Consider the following 23,169-nt stretch of genomic DNA (forward strand, 5'->3'; position numbering starts at 1 on the left):
ATATGAAAAGAGATGAAGTATTCTTAGTTTCATAAAAGCAATTGGGTGAAAAGATATTGATAAAAGAATTTCTCATAGATAAAGATGACTCCTGACAGTTTCGGGCAGTTTGATATCCTGAGGCTTTTCCCATGATGATCTTTTTGTACACTTTTGAATCATGGAGCTTTCTTGGGTTTTTGGGAGAAGCTTATTACATCATCCTTCATTTTGGAGATGTCCTGACTTTTCTCTCTTTTCCTAGGAAGGGTACGTCACAAACTCCTTCAGCTTGGAGATGCTCCGATTCTTCTTTTTCTTTCTCAAGAATTAGGCTTGATGATAGTGGTTCATTGATCAAAATCTCAGGATGATAGCAAAAATCAAATATCTTTTAGGGTTTGTCGGGAAGTTCATCGCAGTCGCCTTCATCTTGACGGTGTTTAAAACGTTCCATGGAAGGATCCATCACAAACTTTTTCATCTCGGAGATGATCCAAATCTTCTTTGGCCCCGGGGGTCTATCTCGCATATTCATCTTCATCTTGACGACAATTGAGAGATCCTTTTTTGCAGATGTTTGATTGCAGCTTAAATGACTGAGGATACACGGATTGGGTAGGTTCTTTTTACTACCCAGGATATTTCCACTGTCTTACTGCCAAAAGAATAATCTTTAAGAATGTGTCATAGCTATGATCAATATCAGTTCACTTACGGCTTTTCAACATCATCGAATTTTTCCTTTGCCGATCATATCGAAGATTTTTCTTCATCCTCTTGGTTGACCAACAGAAAAAGCTTGAATTTAGTTCTTATTTTGCAAAAGTCTTTGCTCTTTTGGAAATAATACTAAAGGTAGTTTGAGAACATTCTTTTATGTGATGAAAGCTTTGAGATCAACAATGGTTTTTGATAGCAAATTGGCAAAATATTCTAGAAATCCTTGATGAAAGAAATTGCTTGATATCGAATTGACACACCAATGACAAAAATTCTCCTCTCTTTTTCCCCAAAAAGAGAGACTGAGGCTTAGCCCTTACCTGAATGGGAAGTTGGAAATGCTCCTTTCTTCCTCAAAGAGGAGGTGTTTGCAAAATAGAACTTTTGAAGAGAAATTAAGTTTTCGTCAAAACTTCCTATTTCTAGGCTTCTCTTATAGAAAGGAGGCCGAAAAATGAAGTTGAGAAAGTATCACAAAGGAACGAGTCCATCACACTTTTTCTAGAAGAGGGTCCTCTGTGAAGGGGTTGGCCAAAGATGAGAAAAATGGGGGCCATAAAAAGAAACGAGCTTCCGTCGAAGCTCTCTCTGGAAAATGGGTTCTTTTGTGTAAAGTTGGTTGTTGTTTTGCAAACTGTTTGCAAAGAAAACAAGTCCCTTCAAACTCTCTCTAGAAAAGGGTTCTTGCGAACGAAAGATGGTTGCATGCGAAAGGAACGAGCTCCCTCAAACTCTCCCTGAAGAGGGTTCTTCGCAAGAAAAAAAGATTAATTTTGGACAAAATGATAACCCGAAGGTTAAAATCGAGAATTTAGAGCTTGAATTGTTGATGAATGGTTAGTACAAAGACTAAACCTAGAGAGCTAACTTGATCAGTCAGCCAGACACTAGCACGAGCGCTTGATGTACCAGTACGAGCACTGGATTTGAAGATATACCAGTACGAGCATTGGGTTTTAAAAAACACACTAGTACGAGCACTGGATTTTGAAAATGCCCCAGTACGAGCGTTGAGTTTCGAAAATGCACACCAGTACGAGCGCTGGGTTTTCAAAAGTGCACACCAGTACGAGCACTCGATTTTGAAAATGCCCCAGTACGAGCGCTGGGTTTCGAAAATGCACACCAGTACGAGCACTGGGTTTTCGAAAGTGCACACCAGTATGAGCACTGGGTTTCGAAAATGCACACCAGTACGAGCACTGGATTTTCGAAAGTGCATACCAGCACGAGCACTGGGTTTTCGAACGGAGAGTTAAAAGAGAGACCGACGTTCTAAGATATTTGAGAATTGAGCGTGAATGATTGTCGATGTTTCAGGATTATCCCTTATCCTGAAGGGGAAGTTCAGGCTTGTCCCTTAACCTGAAAGGGGATGCAAGAAAAAACTTTGGTCCATGACGAGCATTGGAAAAAGGGGAAATCTGAGTCGAAACTCGAAATCGCGAAAATGGAAGATAAATAGGAAAATCCGAGTCGGAACCCAGTTTTTCAAAAGTAAAAGAATGAATGAGAAAAATCGAGTTTTGAGAACTCGAATTTTCAAAGGAACGATCGGTTCCAACACGAGCGTTGAATTCGATAGGAAGTCTGAGTCAGAACTCGAAATTCCGAAAATAAGAAATATATACAAAAGGGGAAAACCCGAGTCGTAACCCGGTTTTTCAAAATAAAGATAAAAGAGAAAATCAAGTTTTTGAAAACTCAAATTTTCAAAGAAACGATCGGCTCCAACACGAGTGTTGAATCCTTTAGGAAGTCTGAGTCGGAACTCAAAACTTCAAACGAAAAGATAGAAGGAAAAACCCGAGTCGGAACTCGGATTTTGAAAATAAAGATAAAAATGGAAAATCTGAGTTTGAAAACTCGAATCTTTAAAAAAACGATCGGTTCCAACACGAGCGTTGAATCCGATAGGAAGTCCGAGTCGGAACTCAAAACTTCAAATGATATAAAAAGGGGAAAACCCGAGTCGGAACCTGGTTTTTTAAAATAAAAGGATGAATAAGACAATCGAGTTTGAGAACTCGAATTCTCGACGTAACAATTGGTCCAATGCGAACATCAGAATCATAAGGAAGCCCGAGTCGGAACTCGCAACTCCGGAAATAAAAATATATATATAAAAGGGAAAACCCGAGTCGGAACTTGGTCTTTCAAAATAAAAGAATGAATGAGAAAACCGAGTTTGAGAACTCAAATTCTCGACGTAACAAATGGTCCTATGCGAACATCGGAACCAAAAGGAAGCCCGAGTCGAAAATCGCAACTTCGAAAATAAAAATATATACAAAAGGGAAAACCTGAGTCGGAACCCAGTTTTTCAAAATAAAAGAATGAATGAGAAAATCGAGTTTGAGAACTCGAACTCGCGACGTAACAATTGGTCCTATGCGAACATCGAAACTAAAAGGAAGCCCGAGTCGAAACTCGCAACTCTGGAAATAAGAATATATATGAGACTCGAGTCGGAACCCGGACCTTTTTAAAAGAAGAATAAAAAAAAAGCAAAAACCTGAGTCGGAACTCAGATGGGAAGGAAACGATTCCAACCCGGGCGTCAGATTTTTAGAAGAATTGACAAAAGGCACGAATAGATTCTGACGATTATGACGAAGATGAGAAAGTGATTCAAGATCCTTGACCCAAGATGACCCAAGATTTGAATTTCAATTATGATGGTTTCTAGGATTATCCCTGATCCTGAAGAGAGTTTGGTAAAATCGAAAAAGATTGATAGAGATTGATAAAGGATAATAAGAATTGATAAAAAGGAAGAATCAATGGAATTGACAATAAAAATTTGAAAAGGATTGGTAGAAATTGGCAGAAATTTGAGAAAAAAATGATGATAAAAGAATTTAGGATCATCCCCTGTCTTGAAAGAAAAAGGACCTCGCAGGATGAGGTTCAGGTTTATCCCTTAACCTAAAAGGGGAAGAACAAAGGAGTACCACATTAAAAAGAGGCATCAGGTTTATCCCTTAACCTGAAAGGGTTATAAAGATTAATAAAATTTAGTAAAATTAATAAAAACTTGATAAAACTTGACAAAATTGATAAAATTGACAATAAATTGTTGAAAATTTGAGAAAATGAAATGAATGTAATCAATAGGAATAATAAGATTAACTAAAAATTGCTAAGACTTTTTAGAAAAAGAGTTCGTCTGATCTTGCCTGCATATGATGAAGGAAGACAAGTATAAATCCAAATAAAATGCCCCAGTATCATGGAGAAGAATGTGAGAATTTGATGAAAGATTATTGCTTTATTGCAAAAGGTGTTTTGAAGAGTACAAAAGGCTAGGATGAATAATTCAAGTGTAAAATCTCTTCAAATACAAAGCATTGATAGGATCTGGCAGTTCCACCCCATCTGCGTTGATCAGCCTATAGGAATTGCGAGGCAGCGCCTCCTTAACCACATAAGGTCCTTCCCAATTGGGTGACCACTTGTTCTTCGACCGATGCTTGAGATGAGCTATCGATCTGAGCACAAGATCGTTAACTCGAAGTCTTCTTTCAATAACTGACTTGGCATAGTGCGTAGCTATTCTTTGCCGATAAGCTTGAGCATGTTCTGCTGCCTTGAGTATTTTCTCGTCTAACAGATTAAGCTGTACCAACTTCTGCTGCTGATACTGATCAAGCGGAAGTTTTATAAGCGACGTGAATTTAAACGCGGGCTTCTGAACGTGAAGAGGTAATACCACCTCGGTTCCATAAACAAGCTCCGAAGGAGTAGCATTGGTTGGGGTCCGAATGGTGGTTCGGTATGCCCAAAGTGCATCATACATCTTCTCATGCCAATCACGGTTTTTTTCCACAGTTCTTTTTAGAATGCAGATTAAAATCTTGTTGGTGGCCTCTGCCTGGCCATTCCCTTGAGGATAATAAGGAGCTGAGAAGTGGTGATGAATTCTGAACTTCGAGCAGAAGGTCTTCATCCTCTCATTCTTGAAGTGACTGTCGTTGTCAGACACAATATCATGTGAGACACCGAAGCGACAAAGAAGGTTCTTATGAATAAAAAAACTACATGTCAGCCTTCTACTATCCGCAGAGTTACAACTTTGACCCATTTGGTGAAGTATTCTGTAGCTGCGAGGAAGTATCTGTGGCCATTAGAAGCTGGAGGAGTGATCAAACCTACCACGTTGAAGGCCCACATCGAAAAATGCCAAGGAGAAACCACGAACTGCAAGTATGCGCCTGACACATGAATGAAAGGTGCATGCATTTGGCATTTGACGCACTTCCTCACGAATCGATGGCAATATTGCTGCATGGTCTTCCAATAATACCCTGCCCGGATAATCTGCTTGACGAGCGTTTGGTAGCCGACGTGACCACCACAAATTCCCTTGTGTGCCTCTTGGACAACTTCCATGGATTCTTCCTTATCTAAGCATCTGGCGTACTCAAAACTGAACCCACGATGGTAAAGAGTATTGGCAAGGATGAAATAACGGGCCGACATGTGTTGGATCGCACGTTGCTCCTTTCTTGACATTTCTGATGAAAATTCATCAGTTTCAATAAAGTCTTTGATGTCTTGGTACCAAGGCTTCTCTTTCTAAGCAACTTGGTTTATTTGCTCAGCTGGAATGAAGGCAAGTTAATCAAGTCTGCCAATCTCGAAGGAACGACAAAATTCACTGTCTTTAAAAGACAAAATGAAACCCAAACAGGATAGGCCATCGGCTATATGATTGTATTCTCTCTTGATATGGTTGAGTTGAAATTTTTCAAAGTTGCCTATGAGAGCTAAGGCAATCTTATGATAGGGAATCAATTTTGAATCCTTGACTTGCCATTCAGCATTAACTTGACTGACAACAAGCAATGAATTACCAAAGGCATGTACTCTCTTGACATTGAAATCTTGCAAGAATTTGAGGCCTTGCATTAGAGCTTCATACTCGGCCATGTTGTGAGTACATTGAAAGCTAAGTTTTAGAGAATAGGGGATCATCTCCTTTTCGGGAGTGATCAACAAGATCCCAATCCCTATGCCAGACACATTTCTGGCTCCATCAAAGAAAAGGGTCTAAACTGAAGACTCTTGAATATTGCAGATGCGATCATCGGGAAAATCGTCTTCTGCCTTGATCTCTTCTGTCAATGAGAAATCTGTCAACTGATCTCCGATGGACTAACCTTTGACTGACTTCTGAGAAACATACTCCAAGTCATATTGCATCAGAAGGACTTGCCATTTTGTAATCTGTCTAGTAAGAAAAGGCTACTCAATGATGTATTTGAGAGGATTGAATCTTGACAAAATTTTGATTATTGAGGCCAAAAGATAATGCCTTAGCTTCTGACACATCCACACCAAGGCTAGACATGTCTTTTCCATCTGAGAATATCTTTTCTCATAGTCGATGAAAGTTTTGCTTATGTAGTAGATGACATGCTCTATCCGGCTGCCTTCCTCATACTGCGCAAGAAATCCGCTACAAGCATTTTGATTGACAAAAATATATAGGAGAAGTGACTTTCCGAGTTCTGGTGGCTTCAGAACAGACGGATTGAGGAGATACTGCTTGATGCGCTCAAATGAGAGCTGTCATTTTGGTCCCCACTCAAATTTCACTTCTTTTCTCAACAAGTGATTAAAGGGCTCACATCTCATGGCCAAATTGGAGATAAAGCGCCGAATCGACTGAATGCGCCCTTGAAGGCTCCGCAGTTCTTTCAGATTGGTAGGAGGCAACATATCGATGATTGCCTTTGCCTTGGCAGGATTCACCTCTATGCCTTTCTTGCTGATCATAAATCCAAGCAGTTTGCCCGATTCTATTCCGAAGACACATTTCTATGGATTGAGTCTCAACTTGTAGAGGATAAGTCTTTCGAAGACTTGGCCGAGAGCATCAAGATGATCCTCTCCTTCTTTGGATTTGACCAAGATGTCGTCCACATAGGCATCCATGTTTTTGTGTATATGGTCATGGAAAATAACTGCCATTGCTCTTTGATAGGTTGCCCTAGCATTTTTGAGTCCAAATGGCATGACTGTGTAGCAAAATATGCCCCAAGGCATGGTAAAAGAAGTTTTTGACTGATCACGAGCAACCAGTTTGATCTGATTGTAGCCTGAGTATCCATCCATAAAGGAAAACATGGCATGGCCCGCCATGCTATCGATCAAAAGATCGATGTTGGGAAGTGAATAATCATCTTTTGGGGTGGCCTTGTTGAGATCCCTGAAATCAATACAAATTCGGACCTTGCCATTCTTTTTGGGAACTGCTACGATGGTTGCCAACCAGTCCGGGTAATCAATAGTCCGGATGAACCCTGCCTTCAGCAACTCCTCAAGTCTCTCTTTAACTTGCGGTGCTACTGGAGGATCCATTTTCCTTAATTTCTGTTTGATTGGCTTGACATCCGGCTTCAGCACAAGATGATGCTCGACCAACTTGGGATCTAAGCCTGGCATATCCTCATAAGTCCAAGCAAAGACTTCTTGGTGCCGTTTGAGGAAATGGGTGAGCCTTTATTTCTTATCTGAACTTAAACTGGAGTCAATTTTGAGGATTTTCGGGTCATCTTCCGAACCAATATTGACATCCTCTGTTGGATCTTGAACCAACGACGACAGTTCATCCTGCTTCTGACTACTGGCAAATTCTGACAATTCCTGAATCGCTGAGTCAAACTTTGCTAATTCTTCGATCTGCTCTATTACTTTGCTGTCCTCTGCTTCTGCCTTTGTCTTGCAGATTCTGGCCGGTTTGGATTTATTTTTAGGAAAATTGAAATTGATAACGAACCTTTTGAGCGATTTAGGAGCCATGATTCCGACAATCCTGGAAAGCGCAAAGAAGGTTTTTGAGAAAAAGTTAAGATATTCAAAAATAGCCTTTTGTACAGAAATAGAGAATGACGACATAGACAAAAATATAAGCAAAGAATCATGTACGCCAAGATGAGAAGAGGAAAAAAAAATTTCATTGATTGAATAACTTTGATATTTACAGGTGATTGTTGATGAAAAAAGGAAAAACTGGGGTGGACTTGCCCCTACAAGATGACATAGAGAAAGAAAGCAAAAAACACTGGCATTATCTTCTTTACTGGGTTCCCTTGACGAAGGTAGTGCGCTTGCCGAATGACTGACTTGTAAAACCCAAGCCTGTACCGGTGGTAGGTCGAGTGGGGAGGATTGACTCCATCATGTCGTCCTCATTTTTACCAAGGCCTCTGAAGGGCTGATAGTCGTGCTTCACCAGTAGATCAAATCCCTTTTTGGTTTTTGAGAACTGAGAAAAAAGAGGATGATCCTTGAAGGAAGTGCAATTGAGGCGTCCTCCAATCTTGTAGAAATAAGGTCCCTGCCACTGGACTACCGCCCTGACATTCTCTGTTGGCTGAACTTCTTTCAGCTTCTGCATATCCAAACTTTCACTTAAATTAATCTCATCGATCTCCCGAATGCTTGGGATGTCGACAGTGAAAGTAGGGCGGGGGATCATCGGCTGCGGGAGTCTCTCTTCCGGATCTTCTCCTAGAACTGTGGTAATCATGCTCCCTTTCGACCACTTGATGCACTGATGCAGGGTTGAAGGAACGACATTGGCGTTGTGAATCCAGATGCGTCCTAGTAGAAGGTTGTATGTGGGTGGCACATTGACCACATGGAAAAGCACGGTATGCACCGAGTAGTTGATAAAAATTTCAAGAAAGATTTTCCCCTTGGCTGTCTGCCCGTGGTTGTCAAAACCATAGATCATGATCGAATCCAGGGTATATTCTTCTTCTTTGAGGCCTAAGGCCCTGGCTGTCATCTCCGGACAGATGTTGAGACTGCTGCCTCCATCAACAAGCACATGTGGGACAGTCATGCCCCTGGTTCGCACCACTATATAGAGAGCATTATTATGAAAAGAATGAGGCTTTGGCAAATCCTCATCAGAAAATGTTATTGGTGCATTCGTCATGGCCTAGTTGACGATCTGAGCCATGTCCTGCAGAGTTGTGCTAGGTTTGACCTTGATCTTTCTTAGCAGATCTTCTAGCACTTGCTGATGTTCTGGTGAAGCATGGGTCAGATAAAAAATGAAGATGTTCGATAACACCGTGATTGGTTTCTGAACTAATCCCGAAGTCTCACCCTTCTTTGAAGCTGCTTTGATGAAGCGATTCAGAATCCTAGGGGTCGGCTTAGCAATTTCTGCTGTCACCTTCACTTGCTCTTTCTTGCTGTTATAGAATAAAGTATTATCCACCCTCTTGGCGGAAGACTATGCCTCGCGTAGGACTAGGACCTGATGTTGATCCTGAATGTCTCGCTTAGAACATGGTTGGATGCTATTCTTGAGAAAGGTTGTTTATTCTGAAATCACTAAAGTTGAATGTTTTGGGAAAGGTTTGGACAAAATCTCGGGCTGTTGTTCATCCTCATCTTCGATCAATAAATTTTCATCGATACAATCCTGGATGATGTTTTTGAGGACAAAACAATACTCGGTGTCATGTCCGACAGTTCGATAAAACTTGCAGAATTTATCTGTCCCTTTTCCCATAGCAACTGAAGGATTTGCCACTTTAGGGAGTTTGATCATCCCTTTTGATAGCATGTATTCGAGGATGTCTTCTTGGGATTGCTCCAAAGCAGTGAATCCTCGATCATAACTCCATCCTTCATGCTTTGGCTTCTCTTGCTATTTTGCTTCTGGCTGTGGCGCTGACTGGACGAGTTGTGGCTTAACAAATTTCCCTTTCTGGGCTGCAGAGTTCATTCTTTCGGCCCTGAAGTGCCCTGAATTCTTGTTGCGATTTTTCTTGCTCTTCTTGCTGCCAGAACTACTGCTGTGGCCTGAGAAATCTGTAGAATAGGCAACGTGTGCTTTCTTCTTTTGCTCAGGGTTCCCTCTAACGAAAGGGCAACCTTCATATAAGCCGTTGTCCAGTCCTGTCTCGAGCCACTTGGCTCTCTCAATCAACTTGATAAATGATTTGGCTGGAGATGTAGAGATGAGATTCCTTAGAGGCTGAGCAAAGTTGTTCAAAATAATTTGCAGGGCGTGCTCCTCTGGGATGAGAACCTTCATTTTGTTACAGGTGCTCCTCCACCTGTGGATGAATTCGCCAGCTCTTTTATTCTCATTCTGTTTCAAATTGTACAGATGGTTGAGAGTTGGTGATGCCTCAATGTTAAACATGAAGCGCTCGATGAACATGTTCACTACTTTATCGAACTCTCGTAGTTCGATAGGGTTGATGTGGTCTGCATACCACCTGGCCGCTGTTCCCTCTAGGCTGCGAGGAAAGTAGATGAACAAAGCTCTATTGTCTTTCCTAAAACGGCCGCACTCTGCATAAAACGTAGCCAAATGAGCCTTGAGATTGCCTGTTCTATCAAACTTGAGGAATTTTCGAGTGAGATTCTCCAGATTGTCATCCCCGTCTAGGCCGTTGTAGAAATCTTCACCAAAATAGGTTTGTTTGCCTTTGCTCTTGGCCTAAATATCCTTAATTGCTCGAGTCATTTCTCTCATTTGCTCATGCATTGGATCCTCAACTGGAATGAGTTTGTTTATTGATTCAGGTTCTGCAGCGATCTTCACAAACTACCGCAGAGAATTCTGATTGTAAATAAACTGCTTTTCCTCTTCTGATTCTTCCTCGGCTGATTCTGATTCCTCAGAAGTGGTGTCAGGTTGGACCTTCTTTCTGACAATTCTGACTTGCTTTTTCACGACCTTCTTTTTCAGTTTGCTTTTCGGAACAACCTTTTTCAGACTGGCCTCAGCTTGCTCTGACATCATTCTGGACATCATTTTCTGAAATAGACTGTACATGGTGGGATCGATATCATCCCCTTTGCTCTGACCTTGCCCTCTGACTGACTTGGGGGAGTCTATTGCTTTGTTCTCACTGTCACTGTGCTGAGGGGCGGTCTCTTTTCCAGCTCTTGTCTGAACCATTCTGACAATGCCAATAATTTTTTGTAGAATAAGAGAATGGTTAGAGAGAGGAAGAGCCTTTTAAAACACAACTTTTGAGAAAAAACAAGAACGGAGGAATTGACAAACAATTAAACAGGCTATCCCATCACCAGGGATCAGGTCACCACAAAGCTTGTGATAATTGCGTTACCATTTTGCGATAACGGAAAATGCGTCTTATTACCTAGGCGAGGTCGTCCATCATGATAAGAGATATTTGAAGAAGAGTAGAAGGAAATGTCTCATCACTAGGGATGAGGTCATCACGAGAATCGTGACCATTTATGCTATAAAACAAGATAAAAGAATAACATTTGGCCCAAAAAAGCTTTTTAACAGAACGAAAGTTGATCTTTATTGATAACAAATTCAAAGACAAAGAGAAGGTGAGCAGACAGTTTGCCACCACTCTCGATATTCAGAAGATACATTGGGTCCAGGAAATACAGACAAAGGAATAAAGGAATCCCAAGTGTATTTGGTTACATGGTATGCCCAGACCACTGATCCGGCTGCAGATCGAATTCTGGCATGTGGCCCACCGGAAAGCGAGTGTTGACACGAACCTGCCACTGCGAGAACTGTCTGAGACACCTCTCTGGCTGATAGTCGATACAAAAGAAAGGACCAAGCAATCTGTAACGCTTGCTACGAGTATAAGTGTAGCGAGGAACTGACTCTGGTCTCTCAAAGTAATCCCAAAGGATCTCTTCCTGATGTAGACTCTCGATCGAAGCTCGATACTGAGTGGCTGTCTTTGGCTTCTTGCTATTGAATCTGAAGGAACTGACCTTCGATGGCACGTGTCGCAGGAACCAAGACTGCAAAGCATACGTGCATCCTTCCACCAGAATGGTCTCTCCAAGGGAGAAACGAGCTAAGCCTCGGTAGAGAAAGGCTAAAGCTGCCATGGACACTGAAAGTTGACGGGTCTGCTTGCTTCCCCATCTTTGAAAGAGTTGAGCGACTCTAACATCAATGAAATTATGACCGTCCTGGAAGAATGCTAATCCCACTGTGCATAGGACCATGGCATGCTGGATTCTTTCTTTCGCTGCTCGGGACAAGGTGTCAACTTCCTCGTAGACTCCATATTTGCGATAGAGCCCGAACAGATCGATGAACTGACTTTCATTGATCTCAGTGAGAGGCCAAGATCTGCTCCCTGTTGCTCTGGCTAATGCTTCTCGAACATCTATCCCCTTGACGTTGATCAGGAACTGCTGCTCGACCGGATCATCTGGCTGACCAGCTGACTCTGGCAATCCCATGATGTCGCTAAATTCGTCCATCAATAGAGTCATCTCTCCCCATGAAAACCAAAATATGCAGGTACATGGATTCCATTGTTCTGTCATAGCTTGGATCAGACTGTCGTTGATGGTTCACTTGCCCACTTCTGATGCCATCTCCAATCCACAATCATCTAAGTGGTCTGGGAACATACACGAGAAGGTGGTGAACCAAGAATAATACCACCGAGGAAAGAAGGAATGAGACTGGATAACTCAATGATCCGGGGATCCATCATTTATTTGATAGAAGACATGATCTCTGAGAAAGATAACATCGAGGGAATTGGACGCCATTGGAATAATACTAAGACAAAAGAAGAAGAGAATTAGATAGAATACAGGACTTACGGATAGACATTTGATGAAAAAAAGAGACACAATGCCTGAAAATTTTGAAAGATCAAGGAAATTTAGAAAAAAGGATTTCCATGGGTTTTTAAAGGAAATTCGATATAAAAGAGAAAAAGAATGTAGGTAAAGGAAAAAATATACACCTGGGGTTCCTGAAAATAAGGTGAAATTTTGAATAATATACCCAGGGTTTTGAAAAAGAGGTTTGATATATAAAAAAATACAAGGAAACATCGCATAATCAAAGCGGCATAAACAAGGATGCACACACAACACTCCCTAAAAGGCTGACTCTAAATGCAATATTTGAAATGACTTGTAGGACTTTAATCCTAATTCTATGGTTCAAATCATTTGATTCCAATCAAGGTATGCTGATATACTCAAGTCGAAGCTCGAAGTACGTGGCATAAAAATATTTCTCCGGTTCTAAGGTAAAAGCTTCCCAACATCCTTGAGCGCCTATCAATATACCTCAGACTATGGCCCTTAGGTACATGGTAGGGGGCGCGAACCCAAATAAGTGATCCAGTTGTGAGGCTCTCTCCCGAACTATGGTTCAGTGAGACAGCCCAACAACGTGAAGACCGAGACAATATAGGTAGGGATGTTTTCAAAAACATGCTCAACATACAATAAAACCAGAAAGCGCTAATGCAAGTCCTAAAGAGATAAAATTTAAAATGAAGAGAAGCATACACTTGCATACATTGTTTGCATTCAATCCCTAGAATTGAGGAGTGTTGTATTTCAGACCTAAGTCTAAGTGAACATGGAATAATCTCCTCAATATGGTCCTACCAAACCATACTTAGATCCTATATGCAATGATGTCAGCTTAGGACAAAATCTAGGCTCCTAAGGTTTGCATGAAAATGAAGCTGACATTTGTAGAATACATACTTAGATAAGATTAAAGCAAAGCAAAAGGAAAAAATTCGACCGGACGGAGACGTGTCCCATCACGGTCGCCAACTTCTGTGATCATGCAAAATTTTTCCTCTCGTTCCTCTTTTTCCTTCTCTTCGCCTTTCTAGCCTCTATTCCCTTTTTGAGGGGGAATAAAAGATAGAAAAGAAGAGAGAACGAGAAAAGGAGAGAAGAGAGAGGAACTCCTTTGCAAGGTCTCATCTGACCAAAATTTTGAAAAAATGTATTAAAATCACTCGCCACCATTTTGAAAATTTATGGGAAAATGGAGAGACGAGATTTGCTCGTCGGTACGAGGTTTGACCATTCCTGACGCCTTTACCAGGGATAATCAAACCAAGGATCGAATTTATGCCTTTTGGTTTGCTAAAATATTATCTAAGAATTTATTCTAAGTCAAAATGTACAAAGAATCATGCTTTTGTGAATGCAAAGATGTATGCTTTTTTGAGAAACTGATTTAAAATTTTCCAACTTTTCTGAGATGAACTTGATGATGGAGTGAAGAAATGATTCAAAGAATTTGATTTGATTTTAGATTTTGAATCCAACTCAGGATTTGAAATGGATCGGGAAGAAGAGACTTGAATTTTCAAGTCTTGGAATGATCAAGATTTGGAGAGAGAAGGAATTTTAGAATTGGCATTTTTGAAAAATAAGAATGATTTTTCAAAGTCAGAATGGACTTTGAATTGGAATCAATTTTCAAGAATCGATTTTAAAGTCAATATCTAAACAGGGTTTTGAATTTAAATTTAGACTTGAGAGATAAATTTGAAATTGGCTTTGAAAATTAGAACTAAAATTAGAAATGAAAATCTAAAATGAAACTTTGATCTGAATTTTAACATCCAAGATGAAACTGGATCTGAGATCCGAGATGAGATTGGATCTTGGTTCTGTCATTCTAAATGAAATTGGATCCAAAGTCTAAGATCCAAGATGAAGCTGAATTCTGGAGTCCTAAATAGAATTGGATCTGAAGTCTAAGATCCAAGATAAAGTTGAATCCTGGATCCTAAGTGGAATTGGATCTGAAGTCTAAGATCCAAAATTTGAATTTTGGATCGTAAATAGAATTGGATCTGAAGTCTAAGATCCAAGATAAAGTTGAATTCTAGTATCCTAAATGGAATTGGATCCGAAGTCTGAGGTTCAAGATGAAGTTGAATTCTGGATCCTAAATGGAATTGGATCCGAAGTCTAGGATTCTAAATGGACTCTGGACCTGAAGTCTGAGATCCAAAGATGAGATTGAATTTCTAGAATCCTGAATGGAATTGGATTTTGAGAATCCAAATGGGATTTTTGAAGATGGATCTGGGTTTTCAAAAACCCAGATTGAATTTAAGACTCGAGAAAAATCAAATTTTGAGATTCAGAATCAATCTCAAACTTTGATTTTGAATTTGAGAATCAAGATTTTAAAGATAAAGAACAAACTTGATTTTAAAGTTTGAATTTGAATTTAGAAGATGAATCAGAAATTTCAAAGTAAAATTGAACCCTGAAACTAATTTTGAGATAATTGATTTGAATTTGAATTTTGAATCTTGAAAATGAATTTGGAATTTCAAAGTTGATTTGAACTTTGAAATTTGTTTTGAATTGGAAATTGAAGTTTGACTATAAAATGAATTTGAAATTTCAAAGTCGAATTAGACTTTGAAATCGAATTTTGAGTCTTGAAAATGAGATAGAATTGAATTTGAATCTATAAATAAGGATTGATTGGAGAAATGAAGAAGATACTCAAAATCACTTGGAATTTCGAAAAAGAATTTTGAAAATATGATGCAATTCTATCCTAAATGATGAATGAATTTAAGAAATTTGAAATTGAATTTGAAAAAGCATATTTCATTCTTTAAATGAATTGAAATAAGATTGAAAACATAATACATCCCTGACTATGGTCATTGGATGTATTATATAATAATCATGTTTGAATTCATGTGAAGAATAAAACACATTTTAGTACTTTTATAGAGTTTAAAATGAAATTAACTCTCAATATATCCTGACTATAGCCATTGATATATATTTTTAGTTAATTTTAATTTAAGCTCTTATTAAAGAAGAAAATATTTAAAATATGATGGTTTTTGAAGAGGGATCCAGTGTGGATCCAGTGTTTTTCTATAAAAGATGAAAATCCTAAGTCTTGTTCACATCCTGACTATGGCCATTGATGCAAATCATCAACTTAGGATTTGAATCATCTCTTACAAAATGGTGCACGTGCCATTCGTGTGCCCATTTATGGAATTTTGCAATAAAAGGGGAAAATGATGTGAAACAAACAATTTATGTTGTTTACAATGCTCATTCATTCTATCTAAAAGCTGAAAATATAGAGTTTTTCATTAATGTTTAGCTTATTACAACACTGAAATTGAAAATATCAACACTTCTAGTTCAGCTTTTCACATATTCCTTCAGTTCCTCTCCTTCCACATTTGTCACCAGACCAAATATAAGCACCGAAGCTACACGGATCTCCATGTCTCCCCCTTTTAAACCATTTAGTCAAAACAAGGTCCATAAGTGAGATACAAGTGATTCAGTTGGTTACCACTCCAACCATAACCCTGTCCATGCCATGTATAATATACAAACAGGGTATGGGACTCACTGTTCATGCCCTTTTGCTTTATTTCTTTTCAGCATAGTGAAGCTATCCATCATAGATGAACACTTCATTGGAAGTGTCAGACAAACTAAGAAGTATCCTTGCCCTGTGCTTGAATTTGTATTCCATGCAAGTGTACAATTTAAAATGAATCGATGAACCTGAATTTCATATTTGCAATTTTAGGGATGTAGAATATGGACTCAAAATAGTATATGAAGCAAAATTATTAAAATGGCATCAAATGGTATTGTAGTTATAAACACAGAACAACAGGTCATACTAGTGCTAAGAAGGTGCACAAAGAACAGAGGACAAAAACATCCACTTACAGTCAAACAAAATGGGTATATCTGTATGTAATTTGGCGATAATGCTAAAACTAAATCCAATAGGATAGCTGGAATGACATGCTACCAGATTACAATAGATGAAAACAACATATTGAACCCATAATTCTGAACAACATGAGACATACCCGGATTGCAGAAAAAGATAGTCCCCTTTAGCACCAGATGATCCTCAAAGATACACGAGCTTATCGTTCAGTCGTCCCAAGTTAATGGTCCACCAACCCCAACCTTTATTATCTGCAAGGCATTCAGGGAAGGTTTAGGTATATTTCTTTTTTTAGAGTTTGAGTTTCTTACCTGGGATGGTGATCAAGTTGTTATCTGGTCTTCCAGTATCAACATTTCCACTCTGTTTATCATTGTCTTTCTGATTAGCAATACTCTAAGAATTCCATACAGACATGCATGCCATCGAATTCCACTTTCATGCTATAATTCGAACAAAACAACGAAGAATATACAGAATTCAGGTGGTAATGGCAGCGTATTGAAAGTAAAATGATAGTTGGTCTTAAAGAGGTATGTGCCAACAGAGCACAAATTCTGCTACAGTAGCATTTGCAGGATACACAATGTTATGCTGTATATATCATGCATAAAAAAAATTGACAGTAGGTGCCTTACTGTAAGTGAACACTATATCCAGCAAAAAGGAAATGGATGAAGGATGTCCAATGGATGATATACCCATCGATGGTTACAATATATATGATCCAGTCTTAACCTCAATGATTAGGAGACATAAAGATAATTAATCCTGCAAGAATCAAAATGTAAAGGACCCAACTATTGAAATATGGAGGTGTTCACATTAGTGCACAAGAACAGAGAATTAAGTATAACCTCCAATAAAATAATATTCAGAAATTATCAATGACCCAAGTATTCCTTGGTAAGAGAGAATTTCAAGATCTCTAATGCTTTACTACGGAATTCTGAAGTGAACAAAAAATATAAATCCATTATTATTCTCGTTTATCCTGTGAATGATGAGCCTTTGGAATTTGTTTTTGTAGAAGACCTCAGAGGAGATCCAGAACATGGTTGAAGGTGAAGGAGCTTTTAGGTGGACATGGTATTGTCAACCTCAAAATTTTGAAATGAGGAGTTCTTAGGACCTGATTGTTATCAGCTCCTGAGTTACTTGCAGCATTCCCAATTCGATTCCTCCATCGAAGTTTAATATGAACTCAACCCTGTCCATGATGGATTCAGCAGAGCTTTTGCTCATGAGCCATTCACGCATGAAATTTTAAACATTTCTCTGCAACTATGAAATTTCCTAGCAGATTTCACTGCGAATCTGAGTTGGTTCATGGTGGGGCCAATGCAGTCTAGAGAGATGTATTACGCAGGCAAGACATGATACTGTTACTTATGGGGATGACCCCATTGCCCTCAGCATGGTGCACGAATTGTGATCCCACTCAATGCTAGAACAACAACAATAATCCAAATGAAACTGAAGGGATCATCGGATGGCACGACCAACCAAATATTGAAATGCAATTAAAATGCATAAAGTAAACGAATTAGAAACATCTAAAATGCCATTACATATGATCAAAGTAAAACAGGAAGTCCGTTACAGCAATAGGATGAATCAATAAAACACCGAAGCTACAATACTATAAAAGCATATCCGATGTTCATAACAGAAAAACATAAATTGGACCCGAATGCTATAATGCAGAGAAATACCGATTCAAAATGAAAATCAACATGTTATTGCTGAATATTTTTAATGCTTAAGAGGATGAACAAAAATTCATGAAATAAATGGCAAAGGAAATCTAAAGCAATGCAAAAGATGAGAAAATCGAAAACAAAAGAAAGGAAAAAGAAAGATAATAGGAGATAATGTCGGAACTCATACGTTCCAGTTGTTTTTGCACATGTGTAGATCAGTCTTGCCATCAACAGAATGATTCTACACGGGTGCTCTAATGAGCAAAAATAAAGGGGAAAACCAGGAAAAATGAAAAACACAGAGGAGGGGAACGATATTTACTTGATTAGGAAGAGGGAATCGACCTCTCTCTGTTACTTGAGGAGAACCCAAAGAAAGAACCCGAGAGAAAGGGGATCAGAGGGAGAAGTGGATCGATCTCGGCTCTGGCTCCAATAGGGAAGAAGATAGCGCTTCCTTGTAGAAATCCAGAAGCCGAAGGGGCGCCAAGGGATGAGGTTGAAGATTGATTGGGTGATGCTTGATGGTGGAGATGCGATCTTTGGCGAATGATGAATGATCATCTTTCCCCTCCTGTGCGTGTTTTTATAGGAAAACAAACGAAGGCTCGAGAAGGGCGAGACCGTTGAGGATGAGAGGAGGAGGAAGATGGTAGGAGGATTCTGTTGGAGATGGAGGGTGGATGGATCCATCGATCCATCGAGGGGTTTGGTGATGGAAGAGGAGGAAGAAAGGCATCCTCCGGATGCTTCGAGGAGAGAATGCGATGGAGAGAGAAGAGAGAGAGTCCGAAAACCGTAACTCGACTTTCTGAGGGTTGTAAAGGGGCTTTTTTCAAAAGTTTCCAAAAATGGGGTCTTAATTTTTTCCCTCAAAACGGGTTTTTAAAGCCATTTTTCTGCAATTTTACTATTTTGAGTTTTTTTGTTCTTTTCTTCATATATATATATATATGTTGAATCTTTTTTGGTTATTTTCTATTCTTTTTATGATTTTCGAAATAAAACTCTAAAACCTAAGAAATACGAGGGACAAAAGCTATTTTTTTGTATTTTATTTTGAGAAATATTTATGAAAAGGGGAATTTTCTGAGGATTCAAGACTATTCTTTGAAAAATTCTTCAGAAAATGGGTTTGAATTCAAAATTTTGAGAAGATTTTTGAGTTTTTAACCTCGAATCGAAAAATATAGAGTAAATGGATCCAAATGGATATCGGATCAAATGTCTGAGTCCTTTTAGAAATTATTTTTGGTAAGTTTGAAAATTTGGTTTAAAAATCGGATAACGAAGCTCAGATTTAGATCTTGACAATGGATCCGGATCCGAAATTGAGTCAGATGTATAAAATTGAATTTAATTTCAATAAAATTTGAGAAATGAACTAGAATTTAGATTAAAAACTGACTCGATTACTTAGAAAATGGGATCAGGGGCAAAAAGAGAATATTTACAACATTTTGAAAAATTTGGGGTGTTCACATGGACCGACAAATCGTCTCTTTCTTTTCCTTGGTGGAGTCTCTTTATTCGGTGGCCTCTTCATTCCCTTGATCTCATTAAACCAACCGGTAATCATCTCAACTAGCGACCCAATTTGTCTCCCCAAATTCTGCACGTCTTTTCGTAACTCCTTATTCTTCTTCTTCAGCATCACGAACCTTTTGTTAGACGATACATTCTCCTTTCGAAGCAGTGTTTGCTTCCTATCATGTACTGTAACAGAGAGAATCACAGGAAGTGCCAAAGGGACACGAGGGACGTTACGTCTATGCTGGAAGACAACATGATTGGGGACAAGAGCGTCCTTACCTTCAGGTTGCTGCTTCTTAATCTGTCGATTTGGATGCTTGGGTTGCCAATATTGTTTGAAATAGTTGGGGTCATATTGTCGTTCTTTATAATCATATGGTATGGAACGAACACCTCCTTTGTTCCAGTTATCTAATTGTTTTCTGAAGCATTTGTGCCAATTCATGTTTCTGCCCCCACCACTATTCATTTTCCTTCTAAATAGCACAAACGCTTTTAGTACCGACTGTCCCAAGCCAGCTTGTAGGAGTACTCGACTGTCATGCTGTAACTCAGCTTCACATTTGCTAAAGAGCCAAATATCATAGACAAACAGTCTCGCAGCCACAACAACAACCTCTTTGTCCTCATCCTCCACATCAACATAGGGTCTCTAAACAACCTGTGCATTCGAGATTGTGGTTTAGATATAGACATAATTCTCCATGCAAAATGTTGAATGCGATAACGATTTGTACTAAGGAAAACAAAATCGTAAGGCGATTATTACTTAAGAATACTAAACATTATAATGATTTATGCTGATGAAAGTTAGATGCTAAGGAGATAACGATTTGTACAAAAAAAGCTAAAAGCCTAAAGTGATTATTACTTAAGAATGCTAAACATTATAACGATTTACGCTGATGAAAGTTAAATACTAAGGAAATAACGATTTATACTAAGGAATACAAAATCCTAAAGCGATTATTAATTAAGAATGCTAAACATTACAAAACTTTTAAAACATTTACCTCATTTAATTGCAGTCCATCTAAAATGAACTGAGCATTTTCCTCCTTGACATTTATTGAAGCCCACTGACTGATCCTGAAAAAACCACAAACCACAGGGCCACATAAAGGACCCAAGGCGACAATATGCTCCCACATTCAGGCCTACAAAATCAATATATTAGTAAGACTACGACCTTCAACGAGCTTAGTTCACAAGTACTGAATATTTAATAAACAAATACCTAAACAAATGGCCAAAACCCGTCGATGGTTTTTATACCATTACTCGCACGGTAAAGTTGACTGTACAAGCGTGTGAGCATAGCAACAGCACATGCCCAGTTGTCGACTTCATCTAAGTCTTCCAGAAACTGCAGTCACAAGTAACTTATTCTCGAACCAGAACAATCGAAAAATAAAGTAAATCCAAAAAAATAAAGAAGGAATCCGAACAACTCTTGGTCAGCTGCTTCAGATGCACATGCAACGGATCGACCTTCCCATTTATTACTAAAAAAAATAAACTTTCATCGTTGAAGAATTGCCTCTACCAGAAATACACTCACGCCATTCTTCCATCGACATTCCTAGAAGGGCCGTGCAATTGTTTCTTGGGTTATAGTTTGAATCCCTTATTAGGATAGCACTTCCATGACACTTAAGACCTGTAATCCGTGCCACATCTTCTAGGGTCATGGTCAACTCAAAAACCCCAAACTGGAGTATGTTCGTCTTATGGTTCCACTTATTGACAAGGCGGGTCATGGTGTTTTAGCAATTTTCAAAATAATGTTGGTCTAGAAGGCCATTGAAGTGTATCATTCGTAATCGGTTCTTCTGATATTCACTTAGCTTTCTGTACAATGACAGAAATACAGGCCATTGACACCGCCCTTTCAGTTTTTCACGTGTTGCTCTGTTTCTCTTCTGACTAATCTGTAACACAAAATATCAAATCACAATTAATTGCTATACATAGTAATCACTATCACAGTAATCGCTATACATAGTAATCGCTATAATAATAATCGATATACAGAGTAATCACTATTCATAGTAATCGCTATACAGAGTCATTGTTATACATAATAATACCTATAATAGTACATCGCTACATCCAGTAGCGATTAACGTACCTTGGTCACACTTGTTTCCTCTTCATCCCCTCCCTTCTATAGCTTTTGTACTTCTTCCTTCCTTCGCTCTTTCGCATCCATCCTCTTCCTTTTCCTTTCCCTTTCATTTTCTTTCTCCTCTTGCTTCTTCCTTTCTTTTTCCTTCTCTTCCTCGTCCTCCTTATCCTTCCTTTGTCTTTCCTTCTCTTTCTCATCCTCTTTCTTCTTCCTTTCTCTTTCATTCTCTTCTTCGTCCTCCATCTCCTTCTTTCATCTTTCCTTCTCTTCCTCGTCCTCCTCCTTTCTTTGCCTTTTCTTCTCTTTCTCGTCCTCCTTCTCCTTTCTTTGCCTTTCCTTCTCTTCCTCATCCTGGATCTGCTTCCTTTGCCTTTTCTCTTCCTTCTTCTTCAATTATCTTTGCTTCTCTTCCTCCTCCTCCTTTTTAAACTGTTTTTTCTTATCTTCCTCCTCCTTCCTCTTCTTTAAATTCCTTCACTTTTCTTCTTCTTCCTTTGTTTCTCTCTCTCCTCTTCCTTCTTCTGCCTTCACTTTTCTTCCTCCTCCTTATTCTTCTGTTGCTTTTCCCTCTCCTCCTCCTCCTCCTTTTGCCTTTGCTTCTTTTCCTCTTTATTATTCTTCTTTTGCTTTTCCCTATCATCCACCTCCTCATTCTTTCGCCTCGATTTCCTTTGCTTTTTTGATTTATCCTCTTCCTTTCTTTCCTTTTGCTTCTCTTTGTCATCATTCTTCTTCTTTTTCATCTGTACTTCTTCCTCAACATTCTTCGTTGGATCATCATCTTCAATATCTGACGGATTAGGCTCCGCTCTATACTTTAGCAACAATTGCTTCCTTTCTTTGTTATTCTCAATTGTCAATATTTTGTAGTACACTTCTAATTGCTTATACAAGGATACTGTTTGACGATTTCGGTTGCATATTTTCCGTCGAATGACTGAGTGTTTCTTCTCTTACGAATGTAAGCCATTGGTAACCTGCATAACACAAGAACTCACCGAGATGGCAAAGAGAGCTCCGGGGAAAAAGACAAAGCGTTAAATTTTTTATGGATCATTTATGGGGTAATATTGCGAGGATATCCTTTTATAGCAGAGGAGTTCAATGCTTATGAGACCCGCCAAAGATTTTATAATAAAATAACCTATACCTTTTAACGGTTCGAGTTTTAGGCAGTTTACGCAATGACATCTTTGTCGGCCATAAAGCAATATGGAAATTCCTGTTGATAGCTTATAAATCGATATACCAAATCATGATAGAAATCGTTATTACAAATCAAAACAATATCTTAAATTGATATTAAGAATATTATGCTGAATTGTCGTATCGATGATTAATATATTATGCATTATGTATATTGATGTATAAGATATTAGGTATTTTCTAGTATCATTTTGTAAGATGTTATACCATGTATTGTCCTATCACGATCTACACAATGACATCTATGTCGGCCACAACTGGATGAAAATCGCAATTTGCATGAGTACAAATCGTGATACAAGTGCACAGACAAATCGTTGTCTCATCTAGCCTTCAAATTTACACATCGTTTAGGGTTTAGGTATAATGTTTAGGATTTAGGTTTAGGG

The sequence above is a fragment of the Nuphar pumila genome, chromosome 16 (assembly GCF_984573655.1).
Source record: "Nuphar pumila chromosome 16, dmNupPumi1.hap1.1, whole genome shotgun sequence".
NCBI lineage: Eukaryota > Viridiplantae > Streptophyta > Magnoliopsida > Nymphaeales > Nymphaeaceae > Nuphar > Nuphar pumila.